Source organism: Myotis yumanensis, unplaced genomic scaffold (genome assembly GCF_028538775.1).
Source record: "Myotis yumanensis isolate MYYU_CA2020_CCGP unplaced genomic scaffold, mMyoYum1.0.hap1 SCAF_14, whole genome shotgun sequence".
In the NCBI taxonomy this organism is placed as follows: domain Eukaryota; kingdom Metazoa; phylum Chordata; class Mammalia; order Chiroptera; family Vespertilionidae; genus Myotis; species Myotis yumanensis.
In genome coordinates this window covers 32371391-32386485 of record NW_027223765.1, presented here as the reverse complement: position 1 = coordinate 32386485, position 15095 = coordinate 32371391, and the positions used below count along the sequence as shown (strand labels likewise).

The following is a 15095-nucleotide window of genomic DNA, read 5'->3' as shown; positions in this document are numbered from 1 at the left end:
ACTATTACTGTGTTGTTATCATTCACCAAAAAGCTTGTATAACATGAAAGTCAGTTACCTCTGACAGGTGTAAAGAGTGTGTACCTTTCTCCAACTCTTTCCTAAGAGGCCTCTAAGACCATATTTGATTAGTGATCCTATTACAGTTGAAACTTAAGTCATTTTCTTCTTGATTTTCTTGTTTGAGAGCCCTTCTTAGTGGTAAGGAACTACAATAGAATGATTGGATGTATTATTATCCTGTGTCTGATATATAGCTTACTGGAAGAATATATCAGAAATTTGACTCACCAGTACAGGAACTTATGCAAGACACTGGTCATCTTTCAATATGTATTTTTCAACAGTATTTTTTAGTATGTAGAGATAACATACTGAAATATTTATGCTTAAAATGATATGATATCTGTAATTGGCTTCAGAATAATTCACTGGAAGAGGAAGAATAAAGTGGGTGGAATTGTAGATAAAACAAAATTGTCTATGGGTTGATTAATTGTTTAAGCTGGGTAATAGCTATATGGAGTTTCCTTATTTATTTCTCTCTTCCTTTATATGTATTTGAAATTTCCCACTATAAAAGGTAGGAGCAAAATGCATGCCATTATAATACAAATAACTATGAGAGAAACATCATCTTCCTCAAGGGATTTATGTCTAAGGTGAGCTATATACTCTGAAGAGAAGGCTAGAGAAATCTGTATTTTAGTATAAAAATGTTTGGCTTAATAATAATGATCTGTAGAATTACTCTGAGAGTGTGTGTGTGTGTGTATATATATATATTAATGTTTTAAAGCAATAAAAGAGATACTTCAACCCTTGATGCTTCTCAGTCCCCACAAAAAAATTTTTACTGTGGTAAAATGCACATATAAAATTTACCACTTTAACCATTATTACATATATAGTTAAGTAGTATTGAGTACATTCATATTGTGCAACCATCACCACCATCCATCTCTATAACTCTTCATCTTGCAAAACTAATACTCTGTACCCATTAAACAATTAAGTCCATATTTCCTTCTCCCCAGCCCTTGGCAACCACCATTCTATTTTCTGTCTTTATGCTTCTGACTACTCTAGATACCTCATATAAGTAGAATTATACAGTATTTGGTTTTTTGTGACTGCCTTATTTAAGTTAGCATAAAGACCTCAAAGATTATCCATGTTGTAGCATGTGTCAGCATTTCCTTCCTTTTGGAGGCTTAATACTATTCCATTGTATGTATATACAGAGGTGGGGAAAAGTAGGTTTACAGTTGTTTGGGAAATAATAATATAAGAACGAACTCTTTCGTGTACTACTTTTGCCCACCCCTCATAGTAGTCCCCACCTTATCCATAGAATGGTTTCAGTTACCCACAGTCTCAAAATATTAAATGGAAAATTCCAGAAATAAACAGTTCTTAAGTTTTGAATTGTGTGCTGAAATTAAATTTCATGCTGTTCCACCTGGGGCGTGAATCATCTCTTTGTCCAGTGTATCCACACTGTAGGTGCCCCTGCCCCTTAGTCACTTATTAGTGTGACCGGAATGAAAGTGATTATTTACCCTCTCAAATGTGCTCTCCCATTTCAGTAGCACCATCTACCCTTTGCCCAAACCAGAAACAGGCATCCATCATCTTTGACTCCTTTTTCTTTCTCTCTACTTCCAATCAAATCAGTTAAAAGTCTTGTTTCTTCCACCTCTTAAAACTCTCAGCCTCCCCACCCACTTTCTCTATTTCCATTGCTACTATCGTAGTTCAGACCACTATAAACCATTTTCTGGATTGCTGCAGCTGTTTTATTTACTTCCAGACTTATTCCTTTGTATTTTATTCACTGTACTATAGCTACATACTTTTCTCAAACACAAATCTGAACAAGTCTTTTCATGTTAAAAAAAAAAAAGCAAAAAACATTTATTAGTTCCTTATTACCCTCAAGGTAAAGTCCAAACTCCAATTTAAAAGGTATGGTTCTTGCTTTTACTTTAGCATTATCTTAGACACCTGTGCTTCTGGCATACTGAGCTACATTCTCTGTCTCACTGTATGCTCTTCTCTGTGCCTGGAATGTCATGTCTCCTTACACCATCTTCCACTCCACTCCAGATATATAGATATAGATATAGATATAGATATAGATATAGATATAGATATATAGTAAAGGCCTGGTGCACAAAATTTGTGCACTGGGGGGGATGTCCCTCAGCTCGGCCTGCGGCCTCTCACAGTCTGGGAGCCCTCGGGGGATGTCCGACTGACGGCTTAGGCCCGCTCCCCCTGGACATCCTTAGTGCTGCCACGGAGGCAGGAGAAGCTCCTGCTACCACCGTTGCACTCACCAGCCATGAGCCCAGCTTCTGGCTGAGTAGTGCTCCCCCTGTGGGAGTGCACTGACCACCAGGGGCAGCTCCCGCTTTGAGCATCTGCCCCCTATTGGTCAGTGCGCATCATAGCTACTGGTTGTTCCGCCATTCGGTCGATTTGCATATTAGCTTTTTATTATATAGGATTTCACCTGGATAATTTCTGTTCATGCTTTGCATCTCAGTTTAGGTCCTATTTCAGCTCAGCCCATCTCTAATATCTCTACTTATTTCTATTGTAGCATTTATCACACTGTACTTTACTGGTTTACTTATTGGTCCCCACCTGATTCCATGAAGTCAGAGACTTTATCTTATTCATCATTGTATCTCTAGGACAGTATTTCAAAGTATCTGTCCCATAGGATATTCCCAAATTAGTAACTTTGTCGAAGTCCTCATTAAATTCCTTGAACATCCTTATAATCACTGTTTTGATCTCTGTATCTGGTAGTTTACTTGCTTCCTTTTCATTTATTTCTTTTTCTAGAGATTTCTTCTGTTCTGTACCTCCTTGTTACTGTGCCTCCTTTGTGTTAACCTTTGGACTCTGCAGGTATTTTGTTATTGTCCTGATTGCATTATATTGTGTTTCTTTATACTATTGTCCTTTTATTTACTAGACTTTGAGCTTCTTGAAGGCAGGGTTCTTTTTCGTGTTTTTGTCCTCAGATCCTGATGTTATACATACTCAGTAAATATTGAACTGCAAAAGCTCGTTTGGCCATAACATTCCCATTTTGAGTTAATGTCTGTGTCTAGATTTATTTATTATTATTTTTTGCTTGTGGATGTCTGTTTGTCCCAGCTTCATTTGTTGGAAAGACTCTTCTTTCTCCATTGAATTGCCTTTGCACCTTTGTCAAAGTTGAGTTAAATATATTTGTCTAGGTCTATTTCTGGGCTCTCTATTCTTTTGCTGATACCATGCTGTAAATTTATAGTAAGTCTTAAAATTGAATAGTGTCAGTCTTCCAACTTTTCTTCAATATTGTCTTGGTAGCCTGGCCAATGTGGTTCAGTGGTTGAGCATCAACCTATGAGCCAGGAGTTCACAGTTCAGTTCCCAGTCGGGGCACATACTCGGGTTGTAGGTTCCATACCTAATAGGGGGTGTGCAGGAGGCAGCCAGTTGATGATTCTATCTCATTATTGATGTTTCTATCTCTCCCTCTCCCCTCCTCTCTGAAATCAATAAAAATATATTATTTAAAAAAAAAAAAAAATATATATATATATATAGTGTTGGCTATTCTGAGTTGTTTTGCCTTTCTGTAAAAATTTTAGAATCAGTTTGTTGACATCCACAAGATAACTGACTGGGGTTTTGATTGAGATTGCATTGAATCTGTACATCAAGTTGGGAATAAATAACATCTTGACAGTATTGATTCTTCCTATCCATGATCGTGGAATATTTCCATTAATTAGGAAGCATTTTGTGGACAAGGTGGTAGGAACAGAGGGAATTTAGAGTTCTACCAAAAGTGTTGCTGGAATGGCTCCCTGTAGGACTTTTCTGCATTATTTTGTGAGAACTTCATTATTTTATGAGAAAATGTTTAAAAGAAGCTGAGCCCTGACTGGTTTGGCTCAGTGGATAGAGTGTTGGCCTGCGGACTCAGGAGTCCCAGGTTCGATTCCAGTCAAGGGCATGTACCTTGGTTGCGGGCACATCCCCAATGGGGGGTGTGCAGGAGGCAGCTGATCGATGTTTCTAACTCTATCCCTCTCCCTTCCCCTCTGTGAAAAATCAATAAAATATATTTTTTTTAAAAAACAAAAGAAGCTGAAAAGATGAAAGGGTAGAGATTATTTCAGTGTTCAAAATCTTAATATACAGCAACTTATATATTTTAGAGTTATGCATTTAATTAAAAAGGCTGGCCCACCTTGGCCAGTGTGGCTCAGTTGGTTGAGCGTTGTCCCATGTTTGATTTTCTGTCAGGGCACATGCCCAGATTGCAGGCTTGATCCCCGGTATGGGGTGCACTAGAGGCAGCCGATCTGTGTTTCTCCCTCTCGCTTCCTCTCTCTCTGAAATCAATAAAGACAAAAAATTAGGCTGGCCCTGGCCAGGTAGCTCTGTTGATTACAGCGTCCTCTACTCCAAGGTTGCAGATTGGATCTCAGGATGTTGTATGTACAACATACAAGAAGTAACCAATGAATGCTTAAATAAGTGGAACAACAAATCACTCAATCTCTCTCTCTCTCTCTCTTTTTCTTCTTCTCCCTTTCTCTGTCTCACTCTCTGAAATCAATCAATAAAAAATATTTTTTTAAAAGCTAACATTTGACCATATTCTTTTTTTTAAAATATATATTTTATTGATTTTTTACAGAGAGGAAGGGAGAGGGATAGAGAGTTTGAAACATCGATGAGAGAGAAACATCGATCAACTGCCTCCTGCACAACCCCCCAGTGGGGATGTGCCCGCAACCAAGGTACATGCCCTTGACTGGAATCGAACCTGGGACCCTTCAGTCCGTAGGCCGACGCTCTATCCACTGAGCCAAACTGGTCAGGGCTGACCATATTTTTTTTTCTCCTGGATTTTACTTTAAAAATTTAAGTCCTAAAATATCTAGGACTTTTATTTTATATTACTTTGAATAATAGGTATAAACAACATTTGGTAGCTATTTCTATAAAGTTTCTTAGGCACCCTTCTAAATCTCAGGTCATATTCGGGTGAGTGTGGCCTCTGTTACTATGCTAGGCTTAGTAAAAGATTGTACTTCAATAAACATAGTGAATGGTTCTGGCTTTGCCTTTTGAATCTGGGTTTGGTTTCAGGCTATTTAAAAATAGCTTAATGATCTGAAAATAGACAACTATCCCATTCTACAAATAGTTTTATTGACCTGTGCATTCCAGTAGCTTGCTTTTCCTGAAGGACCTGTGTCATCTGAGTCTTTTCTCTCTTGTATTTTTCCTGTGTTTATCTATAAGATGTTTTATTTAAATAAAATGTTTAGTTTACCATATTAAATAACTAAATACTAGAATTAAATAAGAATTACCTTTTAGAAATAAAATTTAAGGAATTCCTGATTTTAAACAGAAAATAAAGGAAAACATTTAAAATGTTTTAAAATAGGCTATAGTTACCACATCTCTTATCTTCCTGTAATTGCTTTCACAATGTATATTGTGGTTAGGTAGAATTGCATAACTTTGCTGAGTGTTTGCATTGCATGTTGTGGATTTATAAAGCTTTAACAGTGCAATATGTTATACCTGAGCCACAATGAAATGGCTTTCCCCCCCCATTTTTAAATATACATTTTTATTCTCTGTTCTTATTCATCTAAGTTGCATGATGATACCTATTTTTATAATTCTTAAAATAGCCAGTTACTATTTTCTGAGAAAGGTTGATAAAATAATGTTCTTTTTGGAGGAAAGGATATCTGCACTCTTGTTTCTCTATTACTTCAAAATTCATTTTCAGTGACTCAGCTTGTAACTCAGTTGGCAGAGTAGAATACTGCTGAGATTACAAGGTCTGTTTTTATGTGATTTCTTATTTGCTTAGTATTTTGAAATGAAACTCATCTAATTGTCTGTTTTTATTTCCTATACTCATATGGTCCATGTCTTCTCAGGAAGAAAACCTTCCCACACCTTTATTGCTTCCTATTGGTAACAGCTATTTTTGTGGGTTAATTTCAAACTAAGGAAGAAGGTAATTTTGATTGCCAATTGGAATTTAATTCTAAAATCAACCTTTTAAATGTTATCTTTTTTAAATTTCTTTATTTAAATTTGTCTTCTCATGACCATAACATTTGCATAAGTTGCCAAATCCAAAATATCCAGAAATATGCCATAAAGTTTAGCAGCTTTATTGCCAAAACAATGTTTTAAAAATTAAATGAAGCAATTTATTTATTTAGTTAGTTATTTAGTTATTTTGTTTATTTTTTGTTAATCCTCACCAGAGGGTATTTTTCCATTGATTTTTAGAGAGAGAGTGGAAAAGAAAGGGAAAGACAGAGAGAAACATCGATGTGAGAGAAACACATCGATTGGTTGCCTCTTGCACGTACCCCAACCAGGGCCCAGGCCGGGAAGGAGCCTGCAACCAAGGTATGTGCCCCTGACCGGAAATGAACCAGGGACTCTTTGGTCCGCAGGCTGATGCTCTATCCACTGAGCCAAACCGGCTATGGCTAAATGAAGCAATTTAAATCACAAATGTTTATTATTCAGGAGAAATTAAATTGTTTTTCCTGACATTTAATCTGGTTTCTCCTCCTCTTTATAAAATACATCGTAAATAAAAATTAAAATGCTGGCTAAAATATTTTTTAAAAGCTGTGTCTTTAAAAATTACTAATGCCCTAGCTGGTTTGGCTCAGTGGATAGAGCATCAGCCTGTGGACTGAAGGGTCCCGGATTTGATTCCAGTCAAGGGCACATGTCTGGGTTGCAGGCTCGATCCCCAGTAGGGGGCATGCAGGAGGCAGCCAGTCAATGATTCTCTCTCATCATTGTTGTTTCTATCTCTCCCTCTCCCTTCCTCTCTGAAATCAATAAAAAACATATTTTTTAAGAAAGAAGCAAATGGTGGCTAACCATAGACAAGTCCAAAGAACAGAAGAGAGGGGCTTACATTTATGGGGGAAAAAGAAGAGGTTGGGAGTGGTTGTATGGAAGATCAGGGTGTTAATAGCTTTTATTGACTGAACATAGCTGTTACTCCTTGTTTGGACTGTAATCAGGAACCCAAACCTAAAGACAACCAACTAAAGAGGTTCTGGTAACGATTGACAAAGGAGGAGATCTTTTTATTGACAAGGAGAAATTCTTCCTTCTGGTGTGGTATGTCCTCCTGTCTGGGGTCTGGGTGACAGTGTGTGAGAACTCCCCCTTCACGGCTTCCCAACTCCATTTTAAATACAGTCTTCTTTATTTTTAACAATGTAATAGGTGCTCAATAAAATATTAATCTCTTCCTCTTTGCTTTCTTAATTGTTTCTTTGATAGCAGAGCCTTTATCATTGTAATACTAGGTGATTTTAAAGTCAATTGTGCATGTATGTATGTGATAGCTAATTTTGTACTCAAATTTTGCTTATGAAGAGAAACATTTTATTTAAAAAAATATTTTTATTGATTTCAGAGAGGAAGGGAGGAGAAAGAGAAACATCAATGATGAGAGAGTATCATTGATTGGCTGCCTCCTGCATGCCCCACACTAGGGATAGAGCCTGCAACCCAGGCATATGCCCCGACCTGGAATCGAACTGTGACCTCCTGGTTCATAGATTGACACTCAACCACTGAGCCAAGCCAGCAGGGCTGAAGAGGAACATTTTAAAGATAGAAAATGCTTAATACACAATAATTATTTTATTTAGGGATGATATTAACATGTATCGGTGAGAAAAATTCTGCAACATATGTAGATTACTTATGAATAAAGAGAACCATTAAAAACATGACTCTTAGCCCTGGCTGGCTGGCTCGGTTGGTTGGAGTGTGTCCCATGCATCAAAAGGTTGCAGGTTTGATTCCCTGTCAGGGCACATACCTAGGTTGTGGTTTGATTCCCAGTTGGGGCACACAGGGGAGGCAATGGGTTGATGTTTCTCTCTCAAAAATAAAACAAAACAAAAAACCATGGTGCTTGTCCTGGCTGGCTTGGCTTAGTGGACAGAGTATTGGCCTGCGGACTGAGGGTCCCAGGTTCGATTCCGGCCAGGGACACATGCCTGGGTTGCGGGCTCGATCCCCAGTTGGGGGTGTGCAGGAGGCAGCCAATCAATGGTTCTCTCTCATCATTTATGTTTTTATCTCTCTCTCCTTCTCCCTTCCTCTCTGAAATCAATAAAGAAATATTAAAAAAAAACAACCCATGGTGCTCTAAGAGTAAGGAAATAAAAAAAGTTCCAAATATGAGGAAAGAAAGCTGGAGGCAGAGAGACTTGGACCAGTGAACCAGTCTGAGTAGCATCTGTTTATCCTGGATAATATTAGAGTTTTGTGTTGAAATTTTTTTTCTCAACTCTCATCTATTCTGGATCACAAAATTTTACAGTGTATAGTTTAGTTTAGAAAAGAAAGCTAATGTTCTAGAAATTGTTGATTATTTTGTTGGCCAACTTTTAAATCTTTGTTTGGTTTTCGGCTCCAGATTCTTAGTCTATGAACCAACCCAATTGTTAAAACATTGAATACAGTCAATGAAAGTTTTAATGATATGTGTTGTAGTGGCTGTAGAGAAAATGCATGGGGCTTAGTTGTGAAGTTCAGGTCTTTGTTTAATATGTATTTCAATTTTATATAATTGATCAAAGCAAATATATAAAACTGCTACCTAATTCTTTAGAAAAATAGCTGAATATCTGTTGCTTTATTCTGTAATATTAGGTACTCTAATTCAGAGATATTCTAGATTTTGTTTTGATCACTGTGTTCCATCTTTTAATATCTAGGATCAATATATCAAAGTAATTTTTAAAAAATCTTTCTTGTTGAAAGTATTACATAGTCCCCTTTTTTCTCCCATTAACCTCTTCCAGCCCATTCCCACCCCACCCCCTCAAGGTAATTTTTAAAATATATATATTTTTTAATTTCAGAGAGGAAGGGAAGAGGGAGAGAGAGATAGAAACATCAGTGATGAGAGAGAATCACTGATCAGCTACCTCCTGTATGCCCCACACTGGGGATTAAGTTTACAACCAGGGCATGTTCCCTGACCAGGAATTGAACTGTGATTTCCTGGTTCATAGGTCAATGCTCAACTGCTGAGCCATGCCAGCCACAATATACCAAGGTAATTTTTAAAAATATTGCTTAGTTTAGAATGGAATACTTTAAAATATTAATTTACATAAAAATATCTAGAAAACATGGGTTAGATCAGACTTTACTTACATCAGTTAATTATACTGTCCTGGAGATGTAAGCCCTTTAAGTTCAATGTTTTTGTTTCAGTTTCTATGAAATTTGGATTGGGGATATTGTAAGATATTTGAGATTTTTTTATAGGCCACAAAAAGAAAAGTGACCTCTGACATATCTGAACCCAAACCTTAAAGAATTCCAACATAAACAAATACTAAGCTCAATTGGTATTGAACTGGGTTGGGGGAAAATATGCCATAGCATGAACCCTGAGGTGGTTTGAATAGAAAATTATTATATAGTCAAGGGACTGAGTCCGGGGGCTGTGGTCAAATAAAACTTCTAGCATCTCCCTACCTCCATATTTAGTTTACAGTTATTACCCACTCCCTTCCAACTCATCCTATATTTTCGGAAAAGAAAGGAAATGTCTTTCTCTGAGATTTCTCTGATCAAATTAGATAATTCAAATACAGTCACTTTAACTTAATCTACTGGAATAAAATAACATGGAATTCACAATACTCAAATTGTTCCCCCAAAGTCCTCTTAAAAATTCTGGATTAGTTGATTAACCACAGTTCATAGCACATTATCTTTAAGTTTCAGAAATTCCTTTCTGAATGGGAGAGTTAAAACAACCCCAGAACAAATTTATTTCTTGGTTGGCAGAGCAATATCAATTCTTAGCACACAGCAACTCAAGCTGAGAACCACAGCTAATCCAAGATTTGGAGTTCTCTTAGTGATTAAGCTGACCTCAGAGAAATATTTTTTTTTATTTTCTTCTGAAAAGATCTTTTTAAAATTATTTTGTTTCAGAAAGGATATACCGTTAATAAACTTTTTGTTATCCTATGTGACCATGGGAATACACCATTTAGATCTGCTGGTGAGAGGCATAATGACTGACAGTTGCAGCTGTGACTCCTCTGGATCCACCACCGCATTCTTGCTGAGGCCACCCAGCCTAGCCATGGCTGCTGTCAGCAATCAATGAGCATGATGGGGTAATAGTATAGGCCATCCCTACAGACAGGATGTAGAACTCCTCTAATAGGCAGAGTATTACTTACCTATTGATGCATTAAAAATTCTTCAAAACCTAACTGCTTAAAATAACAAACATTTATTACCTCATAGTTTCTGTGGGTCAGGAATGGCTTAGCTAAGGGACTCAGCCTTGGGGTCTCTCATCTATTGTTATGGAGCTGTTGGCCAACACTGTAGTCATCTGAGGGCTGGAAGATCTCTTCGACTGTCAAGAGATTTCAGATTCAGATCCTTGTTATATGGCTGTCTTCATAGGCCAGCAGCACATTTGTTGGGGACAAGTGCTTATTAAGTTTTCATATTAAGTATCATTTCCTCTGAGACACTTCTAAACCTCATCCCCTGCCCTAACCGATTTGGCTCAGTGGATAGAGCATCGACCTGCAGACTGAAGGGTCCCAGGTTCGATTCCGGTCAAGGGCATGTACCTTGGTTGTGGGCATATCCCCAGTAGGGGGTGTGCAGGAGGCAGCTGATCGATGTTTCTCTCTCATCAATGTTTCTAACTCTCTATCCCTCTCCCCTCCTCCCTGTAAAAAATCAATTAAAAAAATATATATATATTTATAATATATATATTTATAATATATATTTATAATATTTATATATATATTTATAATATATATAAATATATATATATATATAAATATATATATATATATATTAAACCTCATCCCTACTTAAGGGTGCCAGATGTAGCAAGTAAAAATACAAGACAATATTTGGGACATACTGCTGGGGTCCAGCCCCAGCGGGTCCAGGGGTTCCCAAAGGTGTGGACGGAGTCGGCGAAGAAGGTTTTACACAGAGACAGCGTTCAGAACTCTCTAGCTTTCCTCAGTCTCCGTGGATCTTCCCTGTGCCTGGCTGAGGCCACAGAGAGAGGATCCCAAGGCAAGCTGAGCCTTTATTTTATAGTGAGCGGTAAACAAGGTAGTGGTTTCCATAGTTACACAGTAAGTTACACTGTTGTAAGTTTTACTTGTTTTTGTTCTTGTTGCACTTCCCTCAGCCCATTAGCTTCCCGAGTAAGATCTAGGGAGCCTCATAAGGTCAAGCCTAATTATGCTAAGAGGACTGTGCCCTCTAAGCTGGGAATTGTTTTTGACTTTGCCCACAGGTCAGTCCGAGGCTTAACCCTATATCAGCTCCCCACAACATACTTACAGTTTAAAAAATATTCATTGTTTATTTGAAATTTTAATTTTATTTATTTATTTTAAATCCTCACCTGAGAATGTTTTCATTGATTTTTAAAAAAATTTTTTTTATTGATTTCAGAGAGGAAGGGAGAAGGAGAGATACAAACATCAATGATGAGAAAGAATCATTCATCAGTTGCCTCCTGCATGTCCCCTACTAGGGATTGAGCCAGAGTGGGAATCGAACCGTGACCGGGTTCATGGGTCAGTGCTCAACCACTGAACCACACCAGGTGGGCTGATTTTTTTTTTTTTTGAGAGAGAGAGAGAGAAACATCTATCGGTTGCCTCCCCTATGCACCCCAATAGGGGATCAAACCGACAACCTTTTGGTGTATGAGATGATGCTTCAACCAATTGAGCCTCCTGGCCAAGGCTGAAATTTAAATTTAACTGGCTGGTCCTGGCCACTGTGGTTCTGTGGTTAGAGCATCAGCCTGCACACCAAGGTGTCTCGGGTTCAATTCCTGGTCAAAGGCAAGTTTGATCCCCAGCCCTGTTGGGGTGGGTGCAGGAGGCAACCAATAGAGATGTGTTTCTAACATTGATGTTTCTCTCTGTTTCCCTCCCTCCCTTCCACTCTCTCTAAAAAAGCAATGGGAAAAATACCCTTGGATGAAGATTAATTTTTTAAAAATGAACTGGATGTCTTGTAGCCCTTTTTTCACCTCATCTGGGTTTGGTTTGTCTTGTCTGTGCTCATAAGGCATGCTGTGTTACCCCATTTCTACATTACTACACTGTATTTTATTGTCTATTTCAGTGATGGCGAACCTATGACACGCGTGTCAGAGGTGACATGCGAACTCATTTTTTTGGTTGATTTTTATTTGTTAAATGGCATTTAAATATATAAAATAAATATCAAAAATATAAGTCTTTGTTTTAATATGGTTGCAGATATCAAAAAATTTCTATTTGTGACAGAGTTAAGTTAGGGTTTTTCACGCCGAGCTCAAAAGGTTCGCCATCACTTATCTATTTAGTTGTCAGTACTTTCCCACTAGAATGAAACTTCCCTATGGGTAGGAACTGTGCCTTGTTTATTTTATTCACTGTTATATCTCTAGTGACCAGCACTCTGCTTGACCTTTATAAGTACTCAATAAATATGTGTGTGCTATTCAAAGAATGAGAACACTTGGTCTTATAATTACGCTAGAGGCCCTGTGCACAAAAATTTGTGCACTTGGGCGGGGGGGGGGGGGGGGGTGTGGTCCCTCAGCCCAGCCTGCGCCCATTCACAGTCCAGGACCCCTTGGGGGATGTCCATCTGTCAACTTAGGCCCACTCCCCGGGGGATCAGGCCTAAGCTTGCAGTCAGACATCCTTCTGGCAGCCAGGGAGCCCTCGGGGGATGTCCAACTAAAGGCTTAGGCCCCGAAGGGATCGGGTCTAAACCGTTAGTTGGACATTCTTAGTGCTGCCACAGAGGTGGGAGAGGCTCCTGCCACCACCACTGCGCTGGCCAGCTATGAGCCAGCTTCTGGCTGAGTGGCACTCCCCATATGGAAGTGCATTGACCACCAGGGGGCAGCTCCTGCATTGAGTGTCTGCCCCCTGGTGGCCAGTGCACATCATAGCAACCAGTCATTCTGCCGTTCAGTCAATGTGCATATTAGCCTTTTATTATTATTATATAGGATGTCCCTATTTCTCGCCTTTTGTCCCCTCTACCCAGCTCTTGCCCCCCACTTGTCTCTGGCCATCACCATACTGTTGTCTGTGTCCATGGGTTGTGCATATATTTTCTTTGGCTAATCCCTTCTTTAAATTCACTTCTTTAAATTTTTATTTTCAGATAAGTGCTTATAACTGCACTATTATATATTTTGTATTATATCACTTAGAATTAAGATATTTTTTAGTTGAACCCTTGTAAATTTTAGCACAATTTAATAAATTATGCTAGAAGCAATTAGGAGATTTTTCATGTAATGCATACACATTTCAATTAATATTTTATTTTTAATTTTTTAATATTTTAATTTGAAATAATCTCATACATGTAAAAAAACCTATAAAATACTACAGCATATTATATGTACCCTTCACCCAGTTTCTTAGGTGTTAATAATTTAAACATAACCATTATACAACTAACAAAATTTGGAATATATTTTTCTTATAATCTCTTTAATGTTACTTAATCCATTTACTTTGTTTTTGTTCATCTTCACCCAAGGATATTTTTCCATTAAATTTTAGAGAGAGTGAAGGGAAAGGGAGAGACACACTGATTGATTGACTCCTGCACATGCTTTGATAGGGACTGGGGATCAAGCCAGCAACTGAGGTACATGCTTTTGACTGGAATCAAACTTGGGACCCTTCAGTCCATGGGCTAATGCTCTATCCACTGAGCAAACAGGCTGCAGCTTAATTCATTTGCTTTTAATCTATATGTGTCTTTATATTTAAAGTGGGTTTTGTTTTTGATTCACCCTCATAATCTGTCTTTTAATTGGTGCATTTATGCCACTGACTTTCAAAGTGCTTACTGATAGAGTTAATACCATATCAGGCAGCTACTGTGGCTTCTGGGGCGGGCCTGCCTTGCCGCTGGGGACCCACCGATGGGGTCCTGGGGCGGCAGGCCTGCCCTGGATGGCAGCGGGCGCACTGGCAGTTTGCGCTGTCCCGCCCTGCCTGCAGTATGCAAATTAGCCGCCATCTTTGTTGGTGGTTAATTTGCATATCGTGCTGATTAGCCATGGGAGGCGTAGTGAAGGTATGGTCAATTACCATGTTTGTCTATTATTAGATAGGATGTACTTTTTCTCTTCCTCCATCTTTTCTTCTTCATCATCATGATCATGATGAATGTTAAAGGAATGCTGATGTAGGTAGATAAATGGCTAGGAATTCCAGGATTCAAAAACTTGCTTTATCACTTTTTAGATAACTTTTGGAGGTAATACCTGTTTCCTGCCTACCTTAGATAATATCTACTTCCTTCCTGTCAACCATGAAAGAAAAAAAAAATTATTAAGCCTATTATTTTCTAAGAGCTGTGCTGGAGTACCTTTGACCTTAGTTGCCACCTTGTTTTATCTCAGCATTTTCAAGGGATTAACCTCTGAAAGAAGAGTTCCATCTACTTATTATAAAGATCCTGTTGTGTTTTGAGTACTATTTGCCAGGAACTGTGCTAATAAGCCTGTTATGTTTCTTATTTCATTTCATCTGCACAGCCTTCTTGCAAGAGAAGTACTATTAATACACCCATTTTTGAAAACTGAGGCTCAAAGCAATTAAATTTCCCAAGTGGTAGAGACAATTCAAATCACGTCTTTCAGATAAAAGGTCACTCTTCTTGGCACATTGCTCTGTGTGCATGTCTTTCTCAGGAAATCTTTTATTAACATGAAACATTATTGACAAGATCAGAGGAATTTAAAGAAGTAATACCTCTAAATAATCTCAGTCCACCCCATTGTGCTAATTGCTTTTAATACTGTTTGTGTGCTCGCTCATTTTTCAGTTTAAGAGTGTCTCTGATAACTGATGTATTAGCTCACTAATTTATGAGTTTTATCATGTGCACTTTATTATGGAGAAACTTGAATATTTCTAATTGGTTGCTACAATGCTTCGGATTAAACCCTACAT

The 15095-nt window shown here is 38.1% G+C and overlaps 1 protein-coding gene across 5 annotated transcripts in view; it reads left to right on the top strand.

The window, feature by feature from the left end:
* The window catches only part of TFDP2 (transcription factor Dp-2), a 120175-nt gene that overhangs the window by 42000 nt on the left and 63080 nt on the right, over window positions 1–15095 (top strand). The gene's annotated exons all lie outside the window — the stretch shown is intronic.